At 49.6% G+C, this 19,419-nt stretch overlaps 1 protein-coding gene across 1 annotated transcript in view; it reads left to right on the top strand.

Annotated features, from left to right (window-relative positions):
* The window catches only part of Fstl4 (follistatin like 4), a 413,115-nt gene that overhangs the window by 289,779 nt on the left and 103,917 nt on the right, over window positions 1-19,419 (top strand). The gene's annotated exons all lie outside the window — the stretch shown is intronic.

The following is a 19,419-nucleotide window of genomic DNA, read 5'->3' as shown; positions in this document are numbered from 1 at the left end:
CCAGAGCTATGAGCTGCAAGAGTTATCCCCAGACAGCAAGGAAGGGAAGGGTGGTGCTGGGCCCAAACTGGGAATAAAGGGACATTCTTAGCCCCAGAGAGATGAAGAGATGAAACCCCTTTGTATTTGAGGGCACTCAGGCTCTATTTAGAGCAGGTCTTGTGAGCACCTTTCATTATGTGCCCTTGGGTGTGACCTGCAGGCTCATAGTGCCTATCTGCAGGCTCTGGCCTTGGGATCATGGGCGTGGGTCCCCCACCAGGGCACTGAGTACCCTGAGCCACAGAATCTGGAATCCTCCCTCAGCCCTTAGCTGGAGTTTCATTTTCAGAAAGGTATTCCTGCTTCACATTGATATTTCTTTGAGCTGTCATTATTGCAAATATTCTCAAGGCCTGAGAAGGAGTTTGTGCGATTCAATGGCAAGAAGGGCTCTTGTGGCAGATGGAAGAGGTACTTGGATGACATAAGGGAGAGAAACGAGTATGATTCTTCCTGAAGGGAAATGCCCATGTGATTGATGTGGAGGGGAGGGAGAGTTTTGCAGTTCACAGCATCCTTAGTACCAAGGGCCTAATGTTTGACCCTGAATTGCAGGGCTTTGCTTGATACAATGTGACTAGGCTTGGTCTCCATCTTCCTCCTCTCCGCCCTCTAGTAAAACTTATTCTGCTTCGATTAGTTCCTATTAAGATGGGAATAACTGGGAGACTTTCTCCTGCTGTGGAAGGTATCTGTTCTGTGGACCAAGGAGCTTATTCTCAAAAAGAAGTCTCTAAATTTTAGAATGTTTCCTTAGACCTGGTTTCATAAGAGTTGATTGTTAAAATTATCAGGAATTTTTCAAGCAAACTGTTGAATACTCAATAGCTTCAAATCAACCACGGTGGGACTCTCCACAGAAATTTATACCCCACAGATGCTACCCCAAAACTGGGGGAGGGATGCTTTTGTTTTCTCTGACAGCCAGTTGCTAAGCAGCCACCTGCCTATCACTAAATGGGCCCTCCCTCCTGTCCTCAGCAATGGCTTCCTGCATGACTTTCTCCATCCACTTCCCCTGACTGAGATCCTTGATGATTCTACCCCCCCAAAAAAACATAGACAATAGGGTAGTGCAATTAGGGCAGATGACAACAATAGCGGTTGTCCAAGTCAGAACACAAGTAGCATGTTTTCTGGGCACAGAAATTCATTTCTGGGCTCAGACCCCTCTGCCAAAAGAGCAGTAAAGGAAAAGGTTACTGTGTAATAGAAGCCGGAGCACCAGCTAGGGACAGTGGCATATACCTACAATCTCAGCAGCTTGGGAAACTAAGGCAGGAGGATCACGAGCTCCAAGCCAACCTCAGCAATTTAGTGAGGCCCTAAGTAACTTAGAAATACCCTGTCTCAAAATTTTTTAAAAAGGTGGGAGGGGTTGGTGGTTGGAGGTGTGGCTCAGTGGTTAAGCACCCCAGGTTCAATCGGAAGGAAGGAAGGAAGGAAGGAAGGAAGGAAGGAAGGAAGGGCTGGAATCCCAGGCAGAAGTTGAGGAATTTAGAGGATACACCAGTTATCTCTATTTATATGTCCCCAAATGGCATCATGAAGCAGAGAATGGCTCTGCTTGGGCACCATCCTACTTGGTACAACAGCCTCTATTTCATAGGCCCCATCCCAGGGATGGATCTAGAAACACACAGCAAGCTCCTGGTTTTTCTCTGGGGGAAACGGAAGCATCCCTACTGCCTAGGATGAAAGAAGGCCTCCCCGGGATTCCCTAATGAAGGTCATTATAATCACAAGTCAACCTAAAAATGGGGTACATCATCCCCTCACCTCCAGCCATATGTCTCAGGCAGGGCAATGTGGCATCTACTCCCTTCATTCCTGGATGATTATTTGAAAAGCTTTATAATCATCATTTTAAAGCAAATTAGATACCGCTGTCTCCTTGGACTTGTTTTGAGCCAGGCAGACAAACCATTCATCACAGCCCAACCCAAATAATAGATATGCAATAAAATGAAAACTCACGACCATTAAGGAAGCCACAAAATGAGTTACCCCAGCTATAAAGGCTTGACCCGCAGGCACTTGGAGCACATGGGCTTGACATGCAGCCACTTAGAGTACACGAGGATCAATGGTTTTTCAATGTCACAGGAATGCTAAACTGAATTCCCATAGTAGATTTATGGTTCGGTGAATTTTACATAGGTAAATGAGACATACAGGTACAACTTATTACCCAGCAATCGATGGGCATTACAGGAATCTCACTAAAATCAAAAAAAAAAAAAGTCATATCTCAGACATGTCAGCAACATTTTGGATTCAATTTTAAGAACTAGAGCTGATAGTCTGGCAGCAGTTAAAAGTTTGGAATTTGATTTTCTAGTCACTATTTTTATAGCATCCTTGGGTGCAAAGCACCCAAAATGGATTCTTCAAGGTGACTCCAGTCCTATAGCGCCCCACCCCCTTTGGTTTTTGGTACCAAAGATTGAACCCAGGAGCACTTAACTACTGAGCCACATCCCAGCCCTTTCTATTTTTTATTTTGAGACAGGATCTTGCTAAGTGCTGAGGCTGGCTTTGAACTTGTGATCCTCCTGCCTCAGCCTCCTAAGCCACTAGAATTACAGGCATGTGCCACCATGCCCATCCCCTATAACCTTTTGAAGCAGGCTTGATTGTTCTTTTAAAGGTTGATGGTTTGGGGGTCTTTTTCCTACAGAAGTGACTTGTATTTAAGAGTTTTTGAGATCGGGTGTAGGGGGCTCCTACATCAAGCCTTCCCCTGTGGCTGGCCTGGCCCTTGCTGGGCCAGTGTCTGTCATAGTCTGCAGCTAGTGGAGGGTGAAATCAGAAATCCCATGGCTAGTGGCTGCCCATGCTCAGCTGAGCTGGCTCATGGTAGGGCTGTACCTCCTTCCTGGCTCTGAAGAATGGTAATATTCTGGATCGTCAGGACCACAGAGCCCTGGCTGGGTGGGAGGTTGGATCCCCTCCCTCGCTTCTGCTTGTAAGCTGCCGGCAAGCAGGAAGGTAACCCTCCCCCAAGATAGGGCATAGGGCAGGTGATAGAGCCATGGGAATCAGTTCCATCTCTTTCTATCAGATGGAGCTAAAGCTTCCAATCACCTGTCACCATATAGGGACCAGAATGAAACAGGAGGGTGGCCCCTCACTCCCCTCTATCACCTAGCATGCCTTTGGCTTCCTAAATCAAAGGCAGGTCTAAGAACTCCCGGTAGGCTGTGATCTCAAGACGGACCCCTGTCCTCCCTTCCCACCTCTCCAGCAAGAAGCAGAGGCACCCAGCCCTGCTGTGGCAGGAACCCAGGCTCCAGGGTGGCTGGCGAATGAGATCCCTGGCCCTGTCTGTTCATCACAGTCAATTAATTTAAAAGTCGCTCATCTAAAAAGCTTCTCAATTATGCATGTTTTGCACTTTCCTGAGTGCTCAGGTTGGGTTCATGGGAAAAAAAAAACATGTTGCTTAAATGAGGATTTTTCTCTCTTTAAATTCATTATAAGTTTCTTCTGCTTTTTAGGAAGATACTTGTCCTTTTAATTAATCCTTCGAGGGCAACCCCAGTGAATGTGCTGGATGCAAGGGAAGGGTTTGAGCAGCTAGCTGTGCAAGATAAAGGGCTTCCCATGGTAATGTTCTGGATCGTCAGGACCACAGGGCTCTGGCTGGGTGGGGGTTGGATCCCCTCCCTCGATTCTGCTTGTAAGCTGCCGGCAAGCAGGAAGGAAAATGGTGTTTTCATCTAATCAGTGCCCTATTTCTGTAGACAAGGCAACTCTGAATCCGATGGAACGGTCAGCTGGTGAAGTCAGAGTTGGTTTTTCTGCCTTTCTTGCTGCAAAGTGGTGTGGCTTCCCTGTCCACATCCTTATCCTCTAGATGGATATTGCCTGGCTCAGGTCCAGACTTCCACACACTGTACATCAACCGGTCCTCACACTGCCCTGGGAAGAACAAAATGGCCAGATAAAATGGCAGCAAGCATCCTCACTAACCAAACCTATTTAGCTCTTTACTTTGGAAAGTGAGTTCAGACAGGAAGTTCAATGACAAGGATAACTATTTTATCCAACCCCATTTGGTTCCTGAGTCATGAATAGTGCATAGAAAGATTATGGATAGCATGAGGTTTGTCAAGACTTCTCTCTGGATTTCCCTGGAGATTTGAAGTTGGAGAGCCAGTAGTGCCTGTGGACTGGCTTCAGTGTGGCTAGCAGCAAAAGCAACAGTGCCAAAGACTCCCTCACCCCAGAGAAAGAAGCTGGTTACCTCACACAGGACCTGCAAGTGAAGTGGCCCAAAACTGGATTCACTGTGCTTGTTCCCTCACTCTCTCAAGAGCACAAAATAGTTCCAGAGCAGTGGCCAAAGGAGGAATTGAAAGTTGGAAGACAGCAGGTTTAGGTCTCATTAGTCACCCTTCCAAGGACAGAGGTGGGATGGCTTCCTGACTTCAAGCATAGAAGGGGCTTCGTGGAACCTGCCAAATGAGTTTGCCAAGGGCCCCTGAGGCCAAGGCTCAATAACTGGGTCAGGGTTAGTGTACTCTCATCAGTATTGCTGTAGTTAGTAAGGGACCCTTAATACTCCAGTTATATAAAGAGGTACCAAGTATTTAACATGTGTCAGCACTGTGTATTATGTCCACTTTTACAGGTAAAGAAATTAAAACTCAGAAAAGTTAAGTAGCCAACCCAAGGTCATACAACTCGAAAAGGTAGCAGAATCAGCATTGTACCCAACATCTGATTCCAGAAGTTTCTCAGTCATTTGAATCACTGTGCAACTCCTCTATGTTCTCAGATGAGGAGAATTTCACTGTCCCCAGAGTGATTTCCTGAAACATTAAGGCCCAGCTTAACAGTCTCCTCCTTCAGGACGTCTTCCTTGATTTTGTTCCCTCCACCAAGCCCCATACCCCTTCCTCTGTGCGTCCGCAGCCCTGCGTTCATCTCTACATAGTAATAAGCCTAGGGGCAAGTGGTTAAGAGTGTGGACCCAAAGTCCAAGTCACCCCTGGATTTGGATCCTTGTTCTGCCATTTACTAGCTGGGTGGCTTGAGATAACCCTTTACCAGAGGTTAAGCTGGCTTCAAGTTCCCCCTCTGCAAATAAAGGGCATAATAACCACCAATAGAGTTATTCAGGACTCAATGAAATAGTTTACACAAAGAGATTAGCACCATACCTCGCATATGGTAAGTGATAAAGTACACCTTAGGTCAGTGATAGAGGCTGTGTGAGTGGCCCTGAGGACATGCCCTTTCTCCTAGCCATCACTGTCCTTCCCCCTGACGTGAAGGCAGAGACTATTCTGCTCATCATGCTGCCATGCACCGGGAAGTCCTTGGTAAATGCTGCTCTGTGAGAAAATGAAGTCTATGGAGAAATACACTTGGCAAGCACGAGTCTGAATGTGATATGACTGTGACTCGGGATCCCAGAGGGCCTTTGTGTGTCTCCAGAGAGCCTGGGGGAAGAAGGAGCAATGATAGGGCTTTGTGAGGGGCCTGCTGTGGGGCCCCTAGTGAGGGAGCATTAGCCACCCTGGAGCAGGCCAGAGAGCACCCACGTGGCTGCCCCTGGCAGCCCGGACATCCCCAATCTGCTGACTGGGTGTCCCTGCCTCCCACATGAGCTAAAGATGCCTTAATGAAGACAAAAGTGATTCATCCCAGAAAGCCCCATCCTGCTCCCAGAGCTACTCATTGACCATTCAGCCCTCCTCAGGATAAGTGTGCTCTTAGGCCATTAGGCCGCCTGCCCACTGTTTAATTACCTCCCCCAACAACTGTGCACAGAGATAAGAGCTCAGCACTGCGCCTCAGCCTGTGGTTCCTGCCACCCACAGGCCACGTCCCAAGGAGGCAGCAGACCCTGGCTCCCTGGCTCTGAGTTTAGCCCCCGCTCTCCCCTGTCCTCCCTCCTCCCAGCAGGAGCTCAGCTCTGCAGCTATGCAAATCCACATACCTCATTCATGGAGTGCTGGTTGGTAGTTCCTCAGAGCTCAGTGGCTAGGAACCCAAAACACATCAGAGTACCCTCTGCAGCACCAGCCTCCCATGTCAAGCCCTGTCACAAAAACATGGGAAATGCACAGCCTGTAGTCTTGGAGGCTCTGCACAGAGGGCCCAACTACAAACTGGAGATCCTGGCAGCCACAGGCCCCAAGCAGGGCCCTGGAAAGCAGGCTTCCAGAGCACAGAGGCCCAAGCTCCCAGCTCACCTGGGTGCAGAACTGTACAAGGAAGACCACTGCTGGGGGTCTGGGGGAGTCTGCTGCAGAGCTGGTATGCACCAAGTCACTGAGTGGCCACCAGCCAGAACATTTCAGAGGAGCCTAATCAGGGCAGAGAGAGGACCATGCGCAAAGGTTGAGGAATTGAGATGGGAAGGCTTAAGAGGAGGAAAACCAAGAATGATAAGGCAGTGTCAGGTCAACAAATACTCCTAGAGCCCACTCTAGCAAGCAATGGGTAGAAATCCAGCTGTGAGCAAGACCCCATCAGGCCCTGACAGCAGGGAGCTTGTGGACTTGGCAGAGAGGCAGTTGGGGAACAGAAAGATGGACAAATACACAGAAGCTGAGCCAGAGTGTGCTGGGTACAGGGAGGACCAACTGTTCACAGAGAGGTCCCGGAGGGACGTTGAGCTGAGACCTGAGCACCATATTGGAGAAAACCAGGCAAAGAGCAAGGAGAAAGGCATCCCACACAGGTGGGCAGCATGTGCTCCTGCGGGGCAAAGGACTGGGGGTGAGGATGTAGTCCCCAGGGTGCAGTGGTGATGGGTGGGGCCCAGGCCACAAAAGCTGGTGCTGGGAGAAGTCCACTTGGCTTAGAGCTGGGGGAGGACTCATCCCAAGCAGCCACTTCACCTTGTGACAGGCCTGCCAGGAGGCCCCATCACTGTTAGTGCCAGCCCAAGCAAATCACTGGAGAGGGGACCGAGTATCAGTGGAGAGCTGGATGTGGCCTTTGAAGCTTTCCAGTGATGACTATCGGGACAAAAAAAAAAAAGTGAGCAGGGTTATTCTCTATGGTCTGAGTACCTGGTCTCTGTCCTCCTAATCTCTGCCTTGCCATATGAAAATAGAAACAAAGCCAAGGGCAAACATGTGCCTCCAACTGCCCCACTGCACTGGAAAAGCCACCCACGGTCCTTTGGCAGGTATCAATGAGTGCCACATGAAGAGTAGGGGTGACAGGAATGAGACTCCCATCCATGCATTAGAGCTCTGGGTAGGACAATCTCTGCCCTCCACACCACGGAAGGGTCAATTCTGAGCAGAACTGATGCTTGCTGGCTCTTTCCCTGTACCAGTTTTTCCTCCTCTTCATCTTCCTCCTCCCCCACCTCAGACCCAGGCTTTCCTCCTAACAGGTGTGTTGAGACTCAACACTCTCTAGCATTGTCTAGAGCTGAGTGTTCAAGCATTTCCATTTTTTAAAGATCCCAGCTGGAAGCTGCCCATGGCCTCAGAACAGAGCAATTGAATAGTAGAAAATGAACTAATTACAGGTTTTTATTGAAAATCTATTACATACAAATTGCAAAGAAAACTCATTAAAATATGATGCCTTGGTGATTTTTTTTTAACCCTCCTTTTAGATAGGCCCAGGTGGGGTAGTTGGATACCTTGTCTGTCACTGTTCATGGATGGCAGAGCAGTGTCACACAGCCCAGCCTGACTTTATGTACCATGGAGAAACTCAAAATTTTGCACGGAACAGAGAGCTTGCTGAATGTTAGTAAACACTTTAAAGCGGCTGCAGAGAAAACAAAGAATTTCATTACAAAGATATAAAACATGAACGATTGAAATGTCAGCTTTTTACCAGGACAGCACAGTGTTGTCCTCATAAATCTCAGTGTTTTTGCAAAGCTTTTGTGAAGATTTCAACATGCAATTAAGCCCTGAAGGTCACATTTCCAATTCTCAAGTTTGCTCCCTTGGATCATGGTGTTGGGAAGGCTCAGGATGGGAATGGCTGAGCCATCCACACCCCAGATCTCAGAGAGGTTCTCGATGTGGCCAATGCTGCCTCCAGGATCCAAGCAAGAGCACAGGCACCAGCTGGGCATGGTGGCATACACCTGTAATTCCAGAGGCTCTGGAGGCTGAGATAGGAGATGAAAGGAAAGTGACCACAACATTTGGAGCAACCAAGAGATCTTTATTGCAGCAGTGAGAAAGAGGAGAAAAGAGAGAGAGAGAGAAACGAGAGAGCACAAGAGCAAGAGAGAGGGGCCTTGCAGGAGGGAGTTTTTATAGCCCAGATTTAGTGGGGTCTTTGGGTCTGCAAGCTGCCTTGTTGGCATACAGTGATTATATAGGTGATAAAGGACCAGTCAAAGGGGGGTTTGAGTGCCAGGGCTATCAGCCCTGCAGACAACTTAGTTCAGCCTGCCCTGCACCTACCAGGAGGATCATGATTTCAAAGCCAGCCTTAGCAACTTAATGAGGCCCTAAGCAACTCAGTGAGACGCTGTCTCTAAATAAAATACAAGAAGGGCTGGGGATGTTGCTCAGTGGTTAAGCATGCCTGGGTTCGATCCCCAGTACCAAAAAAAAAAAAAAAAAAAGCACAGGAACCAAGCTTAGCAAAACACAGGGTGCAGCCCCAGCCTACTGCCTCCTTGGCCTGCCAGTAGCACCCTCACCTCAGTGTGGGGTGAGAGGTGTGGACTGTGAGGCACCTGGTGATGCCCAGGTGTTCTGAGGCCTGGGGAAGGCCCACCTAGGTGCATTTCTAAGAGGTAAACACTTCCGAAGAATGTGTCGACCCAGGAAGGAAGCTTGGAGCACAGGCACCTGTCCTTTACCTGTTGGCCTGTCCTTCCTCTCCAGTCACCTTTTTCTAGGCTCTGGGATAGCACCCAGCAAACCCCCACCTCCAGCATTGTATGGGCCCAGCTCATGGGTTGCACAGGGCATAAGATGGGTCCTGAGCTAGAGAGTGGTAGAGAGGTGAGGGGAACTTCACTCCCGTGAGACATAGCCATTAACTGAGTAAACAGCCTGTGGCCACACTCAAGGCTGGAGGTACTCAAGCCCCAAGAGCAGGGGGCGCCCTGGTGAGGAACTGTCGGAAAATCCATGCCTTGGGGACAGACAAGCCCTGGTTAGGCACAGAGAGGCATCAGGTGTCCAAGCAGTAACTGCCGGCAAAAGACACTCAAGCAGTGGAGGAGGAGGAGGAACCGGAAATCCCAGACCGTGGGCTGGTGACCACCTTAGATTTCCCAGGCATCTGCAGTCCCTACTGGCCCTTCCCTAACTATGGCCCTTAAGGAGCAACTCATCAGCCCCAGAGGCTGAGGGCACCTCCCCTGGCCCAGAGTCCGGCCTTTCCCCGGGGCCCTCCCTCTGAGGCAGTGAGGATGGTAGGTGGCCGGAATACAGATAGAAGCCTTGGGACAAGAGTGTCACCAAAGATTGTAACACAAAGGACAAAGCAGCAGGCAAGAAGGGCAAAGAGGAAGGAAGGGGCCCTTCTGGGAGTGGGCCAGGATGTGACTGCCCCAGGCATTTGTTCCAGCTGGGGGACAAAGCCAGCCGGAGAGGTAGAGAAGCCTGGAGCTTTCCACCTGGAAGGTATTCAGCCTGGTACGCAGTAGGTGCTTATGGAAAGGACGAAGACAATGATGGGCTTTTTTTTTTTCCTTTGTACAGAGAAAAGGTTCAGAGTGGTTGTAACAGTTCCCAGAGAGAAGGAAGAACAATTGAGAGGTCACCTGGTTCCCCAGGCACAGCACTAGCCGTGTCGGTGGCCCACCATAGTTCCACAGGTGTTCAGTGAGCTGAGGGCTGGCTCAGCAGAGAGGTGATGGCTTTTTACCGTGCTCCCACTCACTCACTGCTGTCTTTGGTGGGATTTCTTTTCCCCAAAAGCTGGCCTTCCACTGGACAGTGTCAAGCCATCCCTAGCTCCTTGTATAACAGGGCATCTGACCAGTCCTTACCAAATGCCTCCTGCAGGCCTGCTGGACACTGTGAGGAGACTCAATCTAAGAAGTAAAGTGGGATTAAAATGCATTTTGCAATAATGGGTCTGGGCCCAAATCTCATCTGATCTCCCTGCGTGAAGAGCCTGCAGTTCAGAGGGTCATGGTGGTTTGTGGGCATTGGTCTTTCTGGCTCTTTAGGGTCTTCGGAAGCAGGAAAGGGAGACCACAGCAAGGGCAGCAGGAGAATAAGTCTGTGGGAGGTGTTTCCCAGTGATGGAGGAGCAGAGGTTCTGCCTCTGTGCTCCGAGCCCAGAGTTCCCACAGGCCATGGTGGGATTCTAGGGTCTTAAGCTTTTGCCTTTGTGTATGAAGTCTGGTGATGTCTCTAGACTGTGGGGTCCTGTTGTGACTGGGACAAGCAAACTCTCATAACTAGTTGGTTGAACCTCAGGCTGGACAAGCAGGAAAACTGTTTGGTTCTCCCCTGTGACTTCACTGGGAATCAGAGCTTCTCCCTGCTGCAGGCTAAGGATGGTGAGCTGAGGACACACCCCTCCCATTTGGACACCACGAAGAGACCTAGTGTCTCTGGTCAGCACAGGGTACTTGGTAACGGTTTCTATTTCAAGCTGCAACCAGATCTCAGCACCTTAGAAGCAGTCCTTCTAGCACCCCATTTCCTTCATAAATCTGCCTGGGGAGGGTGCAGGGAGCCTAGCGGGTGAGCCCCAGGCAGCCGGCTGCTGAGCCTTGGAGAGTTCTTTTCCAGATGGTGCAGGCATTTTGTTTTCAGACAGGGGCTTTAGGCAGAACAACTGTTGTGCACCTGTTGAGACTGCAAATCACATCCAGCTGGGGATGGACAGGGGCCCAAAGGATGCTCTCCTGTCTCCACAGGTGGTGGATGCGCCAGATGCAGCACAGGGCTCCCTCATGCCCCATGTTCTCTGGGCTCACGGTCTCCCCAGACACTCTCAAGCCTCCTCAGACAGCCTCCACCAGCCAGCTGCTAATGGTTCTCCAGAGCCGCTGCCTGCTGAGCATTCCCTGCAGGCCAGATGCTGCCCAAGGCACATGGCAGGTGGCACTTCTCCTGACCTCCAAGTTCTGAAGATGAGGAAACTGAGGCCCAGGGAGGTCAGGAGCTGCAGAGACTAACTCAAAGCCATGTCTCCAATCCTAGACTGGCTAGAGCAGAGGGCACAACTAAGTGCTCAGAGAATTGCAGCCCCTGCTCTATCCAGGACCCACCAGAGTCATTTCTCCCTACCCCCGACCCTAACCTCATGTTGCTGCAGAGGGCAGGGCCCTGCACCGGCGTCCACTTTGGGAATCCTGAAGTGGGTACTTTTAGATGCATGTTACCCAGATCCCTTTTAGGTGACACCATGACAGGCACAGAATTCCTGTCCCACAGATTGATGGGCAGTTGAACAAAGCCTCAGAGCTCCCTGCTCCACAGGGAAGCGGCATCCCCAAGGAGCAGGCCTGTGGTTCAGAACAGGTGTCCCCACACACCCTGAGTTATCCAGGCCCCCGTGGAGTATGCTTTCCTCTGAGGCACATAACCCGTCCTGTTCCAATCCCTTCCCAGCTCCCACAGATAAATGTACTTCCAAAGACTCCTCTTGCTAGCCCTGTCCAGCCCTAGAGTTGATCCCGGGCCTGCTGCTTAGAACATGCTGGTACTTGGGAGTAAGGTTCAAAGTCAGGGAAGTGGCAGCTTAGAAACAAAGGTCACATCCTTGCCTTTCCAGTGTGTTCAGGGCACCCATCCCTGGGGCTGACTTACTGACACTTGATTAACGGCTTACAGCTGTTAGAGGAGTCCTTGGGAAGCCCTGGGCTGAGCACTGGCCAGGCAGCAGCTATACTGGACCATAGGTGGGGCTGCCATCCTTTAGTGCTCAGGGCACAGTGGAAATTTAAAGGTCAGTGGAATCAACCTGAGAGTGATTCAGACAGAACAAATGGAAACAGGTCAGGAGCTGGGCCTAAGAGGACTAGAGGTCAAATTAGTTAGCATTGAGAAAGGTCCTGCCAGGTATGGTGGCACACCCTGTAATCCCAGTGGCTTGGAAGGCTGAGGTAGGAGGATCATGAGTTCAAAGCCAGCCTCAGCAAAAGCAAGGCACTAAGCAACTCAGTGGGACCTTGTTTCTAAATAAAATACAAAATAGGGCTAGGGATGTGGCTCAGTGGCTGAGTGCCCCTGAGTTCAATCCCCAGTACCAAAAAAGAAAGAAAGAAAGCTCCTGCCACTGGCCAAGGGCCCCCCACCAACTCCAGGAGCAGGCAGACTCTCCCCCTCTGGGAGACCATGGTAATGTCCTGCATCACAGCCCCCAGCACATGGGAGCAAAATAGGTGCAAGGTGAGGCTGAATCTGTCCATCCTGCCACCTGCCCTGCCTTCCACAAGGGCCCTCGAAGCCTGACTGGGGTTCCAAGTTCTGTTCATTTGTCCTGGGTCCCACCCTCCCCAAACCACAATCCCTCTTGCTTTCAGTGGAGGGATTGCACCTTCCCAGACCATGTGTGGGCAGTAGGAGGCTTTGAAGGCCCTAAGCACAGCCTTTCTGGGAGGGCCGCTTCCCTTGATTGAGGAAGAATGCCAGTGTGCTTCCGCTTGAAATGTTCTCTTGCATTCTCTAAAGTAAATTAACGATAAAGATATGAGCTGAGCAGGGCCCCTGGTCCCTGGAGTCCACTCTGCATTCTTCAGAGGCTGATTGTCCACTTTGGAATATTCATGACCAGCCTCCCTGCCTTCCCACCTGCCAATCACCACCTGGGAAGTTTGAAAACAGCCGGTGTGAAAGAGAAGGGGCATAGGGAGGAGAGAGAACTCAAAGCCACTGGGTGTGCTGCCCAGAATATCCGTTCTGGGAGGCAGTGGCTTTGAAAAGGAGGGAGGAATTTGGGATTACATGGACCTAGGGTGAGGGAATGGGCATATCTGGCCTTGTGGGCTTTGCTCCATGCTCCTGTGCCCACTCCCTTGCAAGTCAAGAGAGGCTATCAATCTTGCTGGAAGGGCATAGACCCAGGCCAAGGCCATGATCCCTGGCTGCCAGACTTCAGGGCCCAGACACTCTATAAGCAGCACTGGTCACAGGCCCCAGAGTCTAGGCAGCTCAGCATTAAACGGGCTAGGTTGAACTTGACTAACAGCTCCCAATTCTACTGCTTTGAAGAACAATATCTCAGACAGCTGAGGCCCTTGTTTGTTCTGTGATATCTGCAAATAAAAGTCTTCCACACTGCCCAGGGTGCTGGAAGTAGTGGTGGTTCATTATAGGGGAGTTGCTTGGTCTTTTCAGTAGCACAGCCACGATGGCTGGGCCTAGACCTCAGCACTTACCCTGGGTTTATAGGGGTGGCTTCCTTGAGGCCAATTCCTAATCCTTAGATGAGGGTGTCCTGATATCATAGAGGCTTCCAGGGTACATGGCCTGTAAGGAGTTGTCCCTTGGGTCTCTATAGAGGACAGAAAGCCCCCAAAGTGAATTGAGACAGGTACCAAGTGGCTCAGCACCATGGCTTCGTTTACTGGAGGAAACCTGCCGCTGTGACAGCCATGCTCTTTGAAGTCACAAAGGTAACAAAGTTAGGAAGCTCTTGGACTCCAGCTCTAAGCAAATGTGGGTTGAAGGAAAGGCCTCAAATGGAAGCAACAGGTGCCTAATTGCTCTCATAGAGCCATGCGTACCTGGCATCTGCTTTAGGCAAGTCCTGGTCTGGGCACTAGGAAGAGAGTGGCAACATAGACTACAAATCTCCTACTGAGAAGACCATTCAGGGTTCATAGCCAGGAAGCCTACCCATGATGGACATCCCGTGTGGGCAGGACACAGCACCCAACACACAGTGCAGAGGTACCAAAGCTTGAAGGCCGAGCATCGTGGGGCTCCCAGCATGCTGCACGGCTTGCTTTGGAAGCCGTGTAATTAATTTCAGGTAATAATATAGCAATAATAGCTGATGCTAAGCTGTTCTAAGTGGATTCATTAATCCTTACAGCAATCTATGAGGGAGGAGCTATCATTATCCCTTTTGACAGATGAGGCCCAGAAGCACCGTGAACTTGACTAACTTGCCCATGTCTCGGACCTAGAGAGCCACAGACCAGTCTTGAGGCCAGGAGTCCAGCTTCATAGCCTGAGCTCCTACCTGCTAAGCTGCACTGCCTCCCAAACCACTCTAGACTGTTTTGGTACCCAGCATCTGTCTCATGAGGTCCTTTGGGTACCCCAGATTTGGCAGATGTTGGCCCTGCTGATATGAGTGGCCTAGGGAGGTGATTTATCCAGATAAGGGGCAGAGAACTGCTGGCTCCAACACTACCCATGCCCATCCTTAGCACTCCATCCCACAAGGACTGCCCCAGGAAGCACCCAGCTTTAGAGTCTGCCCTGCCCAGTGAAGTATGCAAAGGACAAGAGCAAGGCGTCAAGGACCTGGATCAGTTTGGCAAGCACTTCCTGAGGCTCCATATCCTGAGCCATAGGCATCTTCAGGCTATAATTATACCATCTTAGAGCTAAGGAAACCAGGGCACAGAGAGATTAAGTAACTTGCTATGGCCACCCAGCTGGAATACACACCAAGGATGTGAAACCAGACATGGTAGCTCCAGAGACCCGTCTGCATGTCTAAAGAGGCCACATGTCACACATGAGTCCATACCTTGTCTTGAGGACAGGTATAAGTGCCCCCTCTATTCCTGGCAACCTGGGGCTCACATGCTCCATCTTTATGCCTGATTTAATCATGAAAATAGAGTCGTTTTCTTTCCTTAATCAGGAGGCTGATTCTTCCTCTGACTGTCAGGAATGTTGTAAAACTCAATTAATACACATTTGCAAAATGCTTTGAGATCCCACGTGCAGGATACGACACATTAGTGCAAAATCATTTTTCCGTGATACTATTTAGCATGAAAAATCATTCTTTTGGCTCTGGTAGAGAAACCTTTTGCAAGACATTTCCCACCAAAGGATACAGTTTCTGGTTCTGGAGGGCAGCCTGATACACTCAGCATGTTCCACCATGTGGCCCCAGACCACAGTGCCCCCACCACCCCCAACCCCCTGGAAACAGCACACAGCCATTCACACAAATTTTTCCTGGTGAGTGCTGCTGTAGGTGATAGAGGTTCCACAGGTTTCAAAGCAAAAATCATCATGCTCATAGAACTTACATTGCAGGGAGGAGCGCCCTTTTGAGAACAATGCAGAGGGAAGTGCAGGACAGGGTGGGCAGTGGAGAGAAAAATTTAAATGCAGTAGTCAGAGAAGACCTCTCCATAAAGACCCAGTATTGAGAGGTAAGAGCCTTAGCAATGCAGGTACCAGGGGAAGACACATTCCTGGCCATTATGTAAGAGTAGGTCTGGTGTCTGGAGTACTGTGGGAAGGAGGGGCTGAGGTTAGTGGTTCTGGGGCCTGGAAGCCAATATAAAGACTTTCTTCACATTGGATGAAACAAAGTCTTTCAAGTTGAGGAGTACTCTGATCTCGCTTTATAATTTCAAGGAATCATTTGGCTGCTTTTTTGAGAAAATATTATTACAGGGCAACAGTAGATGCAGGCAAATTAACCATGAGGCTGTAGAAATTATCCAGGTGAGAGATGATGATGGTGAAAGGAGGGTAGATGATAGCTATATCTCAAAGGGTGGTGCCAAAGAGATTCTCTGATGGGTTGCAATGGTTATGTGAGTCTGGGGACATTCCAAGCCTTTTGGCATGAGGACCGGAAGGACGGAGTTGCCATCAACTGAGATGGAGAGGCTATGGTTAGAGTAGGTTTGGGAAGGAGGGTCAAGAGTTAATTTTCAGCTGGGCGCAGTAGTACATGCCTGTAATCCCAGTGACTTGGGAGGTTGAGGCAGGAGGATCACAAGTTCAAACCCAGCCTCAGCAACCTAGCTAGGCCCTGAGAAACTCAGCAAGAACCTGTCTCTGATAAAATAGAAAAAAGGGCTGGGGTTATGGGCTCAGTGGTTAAGCACCCCTGGGTTTAATCCAAGAAGAAGAAGAAGAAGGTGGAGTATTATTATTATTATTAATTTTGGGCTGTATTGAGTTTGAGATGCCATCAGACACCCAGGTGGGGATGTTGTAGAGGTAGTTGGGAATTCAGAGCTGATTCAAGGGAGACGTCTGGGCTGAAAATGGAGCATTTGGAAGTCCTCAGAATTTTGACAATATTTTAAAACTATGAGGTTGGGCAAAATCACTCAGTGGGTGACTGTGGATGGAGGATGTCCAAGCCTGAGCCCTAGAGTCCCATGAGAAGAAGTCAAGGAGATGAGGGGAAGGCAGACAAGAGAAGGTGCAGGGGGCAGGGGATCAGGCCAATGTAATGTCCTGGGAGCCAAGAGAAGAATGAGTAAGGAGGCAGCCAGCTGTGCCAGTGGGAAGGCTAGTTAAGATAGGACAAAGAGGAGTATGGCGTTCACAGTTTGGTAGTCTTTGGTGACTTCAAAGAATAGTTTCCATAGAGTGGCAAGAGGCTCAAAATTCTTATTGGAATGGGTTCAGGATAGAGTAGGAAGAGAGGAAGTGAAGACACTAGGTATAGAGAACTCTTCTAGCTTGGCTGGGGTAAAGAACAAAGGAATAGGGCAGAAATTATTAGGATCATGAAGTCAAGAGGTTTTCTTTTGAAATGTGCAGGACCAGCAGTATGCATGTTGGTGGAAAAAAAATCAAGAAGAAAAGGGGAAGCTGAGGCTGTGGAAGAGGGGGTGAGGCTGGAGTGATGTCTTTGAGTGGGAAAATAGAGATGGAGTGTGGTTCCCAGGTGTCGGGGCTGCCTTCTATGGGTGGCTGGTAGACCCATGTTAAGGAGAGAAGCCCGAGCATGGGAGCAGATGCCAGTAGGTGGGTAGATGTGGTGGGACTTGTGCAGATCAGTGAAACAGGAAGCAAGGTTCCTGAGAGTGAAGATGGGGGAGGAGATGTGGCAACTTGAAAGAAGGGAAGCCCTGGAGCAGTTGGGTAGAGAGGGGAGGGGGACAGAGGTAGAACTAGATGATGCCGTGGTCACTGGGCAGTATGAAGGGCTCACCTGAGACTCCTAGACCTGAGTTCAACGTGAGGTCATTCAGGGTGGTGGCTTTCCTCAGCCATGCTCAGCCACACCAATGTCAGCACAGAGCACCTCAGACAGATTGCACCAGGGCTGGAGTTTGCCAAGAGGGAACAGGGACTTACACATGTGTGGTTTAAATTCCATGGAAGGTAAGCTGGGTAAGAGGAAAGTGATGTCATTCATGAAGGAGAAGTAATGTCATTGATTAAATGTTTGGTCACTGGGTTGTGGATTTAGTGCAGTTGAAGAATCGTTGGAGTCTGGATAAATGAGAAGAGTCAGGAGGTGATTTTTTCAGGCTGCCATTATTTGCAATGACCATGTCTAGACTCCAGCATATGGACATATGGGAATAAGGGCCTATGAGGAAAAAGGGTGATCAACATGGATATTCAAATCTCCAAAGGTTAACATAGGAGGCATGCCAGAGAGACATTGGTAGCCGTAGGTAGCAGTCATCAGAAACAAGACAGGGAGTGACCCAGAGCCAGTAGATGATGATAGCGAAGGCAGTGGGGACAATGGCACAGGCATGGTATTTTCCATCTCCCCCTAAGAGCAGGTGCTTTGAGGCAGAATCCTCTTTCGATTTTCATGTAACAGAAGAGGAACTGAGGCATCAAAAAGGCAATAAGGTAAGCTGGAATTAGGTAGTCTCTGCCAATGACTCTCTGTGGACACTACACAAAGATCTTCCAACATCAATGAGTTAGACATAAGTGAGATTTGATTCCTGCCTCCAAGAAATTCACTCTCTATGGGACAAGAAGACATGTGCAAAGAGGAGGCAAAACGTCTGTGGGATGACTACTGAAAGATCACCATGGGAACTGGGAGGAGGGCTTAACACAGCTAATCCAAAAGAGCCTACACACCTTCACAGAGGATGGGTGAATTCCATGGCAGGAAGGGGAGTGGGGAAAGGCCTCCCAGTCAGGGCAAACCAGTGAAGCAAAATTACAGACAGGAAGGTCCCAGGTCCCCTAGCATGGCCAGTTTGCACTTGTGTCTTAAACGAGTAAGAGAGAAGCAGAAGAAAATGCTAGAAGCGAGGATTAGAATGAGAGCAGCAGGATTATGTTAGTCAAGGAGGCACTCACAAACAGCCCCAGAGTCCCAGGGACATAACACAATCCAGATTTATTCTTCAGTCATGTAAGAATTTAATGCTGCTGTCTGGTTTGTGACCACACAGTGACACAGGGATCCAGGCATCTTTTATCTCAAGAAGCCTCAGATTCCTTTCCCAGATATCCTGCATCTGGCCAATATATAGAGACACAAGGGAGTAGAAAATCTAGTAGGAGAGCCTTTGAATCCAGCAAGCACTGTGCACAGTCCTCATGACACAGTCCTCTGGACAGAACTTGGTCATATGGCCATGTTTGACACAGGGAAACCTAGTCTAGCTGTGACCACAGGAGGGAAAGGGCTTAGGCTTACATGAATGTGTAGCATTCTCTGCCATGGGCCCCAGATCCAGGCCACAGAGCTTGGCTTGTCAGGGGACACAGAAGGAGGCAAGGGCATGAACATAGCCAGTTAGACAAGAACCAACCTGGAGACCCCCGGGGAGACCCCTGGGAAGACCTCAGGGCTAAAGAACTCAGTAGAGACTTGAACCTGGAGACAACAGTGGGAGCAGAAATGAGCACCACAAAGATGCTGGTGCGAGGCTCTTGTGACCACTGGCTGGGTGGAGCGGGGAAACCAAGGAGCTGAACAGATAAAGGTCCTCCTGGGGGTTCCCAACCAGGCCAAGATGGCCGCCTGCTTCCCGGCCTCAGCCCTGAGGGCACCAAAAAGCAGGGCCAGGCCTGGAGAAGATGAAGTAGCTGGAGGTGGCCCGTGACAGTCCTCCCCGATTCACACAGCCTGGCCTCAGAGAGGAAGGAAGAAAGGACCTATTTTAATTTTCTTCTCAGGCTTCCACATGACAAAGGAGAAATATCACCCAACATTATTATCTCTCAGAAAATACTCTCTGGAACCATAAAAAGGGAAATACAGTGAAGCCACACCACGGAGGCTGCCCCTAAATCAGGAGCTTCTAAATTACCATGGTGGTGCTCTCTAATTCCTCTGGATGAAAACATTAAAGATGACAATGTCCCTTTAAATCAAACACCCTGGGAGTTGCTGTAAAGAGTCAGTGGGCTCCCCACACCCCACCCAACCCCCGCCCTGGGCAGACTGTTTTTTTTGTCTCTTTTCACCTTGTAATAAAATATAAATCATAACTTGTGGGGGCAGGCTCTACCGAGCAAGCTGTGAACACGGATTTTCTGAAAATGAAGGTGTTTTGTTAATGGGAATCATCTCATCTCAGGGAACGTGAGAGTTTCG

Source organism: Marmota monax, unplaced genomic scaffold, assembly GCF_021218885.2.
Source record: "Marmota monax isolate L192 unplaced genomic scaffold, Marmota_monax_Labrador192_F-V1.1 WCK01_AAM20220418_F8-fsc00199, whole genome shotgun sequence".
Taxonomy (NCBI): Eukaryota; Metazoa; Chordata; class Mammalia; order Rodentia; family Sciuridae; genus Marmota; species Marmota monax.
Note: the sequence above shows the minus strand (reverse complement) of the source record. Positions and strands in the feature narration are given on the sequence as shown.